The sequence below is a fragment of the Triticum dicoccoides genome, chromosome 4B (genome assembly GCF_002162155.2).
Source record: "Triticum dicoccoides isolate Atlit2015 ecotype Zavitan chromosome 4B, WEW_v2.0, whole genome shotgun sequence".
Classification (NCBI taxonomy): Eukaryota; Viridiplantae; Streptophyta; class Magnoliopsida; order Poales; family Poaceae; genus Triticum; species Triticum dicoccoides.
Window position 1 is genome coordinate 614,375,072 of NC_041387.1, and position 3,453 is coordinate 614,378,524.

The 3,453-nt window shown below is 46.5% G+C and overlaps 1 pseudogene; it reads right to left on the bottom strand.

Annotated features, from left to right (window-relative positions):
- Positions 1–1,944: 1,944 nt before the first annotated feature.
- On the bottom strand, positions 1,945–3,203 carry LOC119292894 (annotated as a pseudogene).
- Between the last annotated feature and the right edge of the window lie 250 nt (positions 3,204–3,453).

Sequence of the window (3,453 nt, forward strand, 5' to 3'; positions counted from 1 at the left end):
TACCCGCAGAGTGACTTTAGATCTCCTGGCCGTCGAGTGATTGGCTTCATGGTCGAGTGATTAGCTTCATGGTCGAGTGTCTTCGAGTTCGTCGAGTGGAACACCTCTAGGTCGACTGACAGGTGGTCTCTTCTAGAGATGTCCTTGGGTAGGGTAGTTTGGACAGGTCCATGACCCTACCCTAGGTACATAGCTCCATCAGCGGCTGCCACGGCAGCCATGGTGGCGCAGTGGCGACAATAGGCGCCGCAGCCGGGTACGGCCCGTAGGACCCGACCAAGAATAGGCGGATCTCCTAGACCGCCTGGGTGAGGTCCCGCAGCACCCCGGACACCTCCTCCAGGGTGAGGACGGTGGGGCCGAGCGTGACGGAGGAGCCCGACGCGGGTAGGAGCGGGGCGACGGTCGTGGTGGTCGCCGGAGGCGACGAGATGACCGGTAGCGAGAGAGACGGGTTGGGCGGCGGTGAAGACATGATCGAACCGAAGCTAGCTGATACCAAACTAGTAGGAGCTTGAGCCCTATTTGGCCTGAACCGTAGGTTGTAGGGGTGGGAGGCTGGTTGGCGAGGAGTTGGGCGCCAGCGGCGACGCGTCGGCGCCGTAGTTGCGCGGGAGAAGGCGGCGGCTGAGAGGGAGATGGCGCAGGGTAGGAGGCTAGGTTTAGGTCTCCCGGCTCCCTAAGGAAGCTGAGCAAATATGATTGCTTCTTGCTTAATTCTAAAACGGATCCTTACACGAGTTTATATAATCCTCCTAATAAGATAATTGAGCTAAGTCCCTAATAATGATAAGATAGACTGAGCCACAACTAACTGGGCTAAGCCCCTAATATGCCGGTCATAACACAAAGCAACAGCTTTACCACCCCGCCAAGGCTCCCCTTCTTCGTTTTAATAAAATAAAATAAAAATGCAATACCATTTGGACTGATCGTCTACATTATAAATGACTTTTACTATTCCGTTTCTTATGACAAGATCTTCGAAACAACATTTCATTTTTTATGTGTGTCCATAAACTTTTTGATGCTATTTTCTAGTGAATCTATTTTATGCATTGTAGGCGCCATGATTGCGCCGAAGACACCAGGAATCAGCGCCCTTCTATATAAGTTCCCCTTTGTTATCTATGCGAAGATAGACATTACCACGAGGTATGCTGAATGTTGTCTTCGAGTAAAAAAAACTTAAAAAAGCTGAAATAGTGAATAGAAAACGTAAAAATAACCCTAAAGAAAACCAAAAAGGCTAGAAACAAAATAAAACAAAGAAAACCAGAAATACTAGAGGTGATAGAAGTTACCCCGAGCGATGTCTGTCGAGCGGGAAGCACACCTTTGCTCTCGATCCACGGAGGGCTAGCTTTGAGAGTTTCTGTCTAGTACCCTTACTATTGATAAGCATGGTGGTTGCACTTAATTACTGGTACTAATTAAGTACTATTTGTTTTGGGGGGTGACTTGTAACATGTTTCTAGTTATGAGATTGTCTATTCTTACATTGCCTGAATTTTGACTACCGCAAGGTGACTTACGAATCTATGCTGCTTAATTGCTTCAAATATAGATGTCATCATAGATGCTGACAGATATTCACAACTTTGACAATTATTTCCATATGGTTGTATTTGGATAAAAAATATAGTGCATAAAACAATCGTACTGAGTAAAATTATTACTCCGTCCGATCCATATTAATTGTCACTGATTTAGTACAAAGTTGGGAGTATATTATTACTTGACCAACCCAGATATGTTTCCAATATTAGTTAGTGAAGTCACAAGTGTGATGCTTCACCATCAATGGGTAAATTAGACGTCAAAAAAATATGTCAGTGTGATACTTGTCAAAAAAATATATCATAGCAATTCTCTCAGCATGAGGATCAAAATACATTATTCAGAACTACAATAGACCAAGCCCACAGATAACCTGGTACAGCATATTCTGATGCCAAAATTACGACTTTATTATGGGAAAATGTTCTTTAAACTGCTGACAGACACCATTTAACTGAAAACTAGATTTCGTACCTGTTATTATAGACTGCAAGATCAAAAAGAGCCACGAAACCAATTTCTTGTGCCTTTCCCATTTGCATCTTGCACGGAATTACTTAACTGAACTAGTGCCTCTGAGCAAGCATAGGAGATACAGCCACCAGCTTAGAGTAGACTTTGCTGGTAGGAGACCCTAAGATGAGACTTTCCCGGTCCAAAGTATATGGATCTTTGAAGCAGCCAATGCGGGTCATGGTAGAGTTCTTATGTGGTTCAGACTCCTTTCCCTGGTAGGCTTCCAGTAGCACGCGGCAGATGGTCCATTCCGAGTGTCCTCACAAGTTCACATCCTTTATTTCAATGAATCCACATACAGGTCATTGACATGGAGCAAGGCTGGCAGCATTGGCAATGCTGAATCCGAACATGAAAGGATGCACAAAGTCCACACAGTTCTGAAGGTTGCTCACATCCTGTGTGTCGTGTGCTGTTTTCAGTTCCACCTTTCTTTCCTGACATACATGAAACGATTTAATGGATTAGCACCTTGCTTGATAGGAGGTAGCATTACCATAAAACAATCGAGGGACACGAGCAATGGCTGTGACGACTTATTATGAAGAAAACTAATGTCAAGCGCTGTAATACTTGCACGACCCAAGAAACACGAGGGAGAAATGCAGGATATGAGTTGAGCTCAAGATGTGGCTGTTTGTGGACAGACACCGATGCTAGTCTTACTACATTGGCTAGTACACATGCGAAATCCCGAAACCCCTATCCCAAAATATCATGCTTACTTATGAGAGACAAAAGTAAGCGAAGTGATACCACAATGAGAACCATTCGGTCATTCTGTGCACCATTTGCTGCTCTGCACAGACAATTTGGTTTTCAGGGAAACTAGACCCATTATTATGCTACATAATTTGACCCTTTAGCATCCTGCACCTGAACCCATCCTCCTAAGCACTCATCTAACCATCTAATGGCCCAGTGATCACAGAGGATTACCTTGGCGTTAGTGCGGATATGGATCTTCATTTGGTCGTCGACGGGGCAGTAGATCTCCTCCCATATCATGCCTTCTGCATCGGCATTATACGGTGCCTCGACACCGGCACCGGCGCCTCCCGCCCCCCCATCTCCCTCAGACTGAGCGTCTCGATCCGCATCCTCTCGCCGCCGCCCGTTGCTTTCATCTAAATTGCGCCGGCTGCCGGACCGCCGTCGGAGCTTCGTGAACTTTTTTTTGGATCCGAGTTTTGACGGAGGTAAGAAGCAAGGGGGGCAAGATGAGGGATATCCTATTTGGCGCATATGCGCCGGTTCGCCAACCGGCGCCTGCAGGCGCACCGAATTGGGCTCGGCCCATCTTGCTACCTCTTACCTGCTTTCTAAAAAGATATGCGCCGGTTCGCCAACCGGCGCCTGCAGGCGCACCGAATTGGG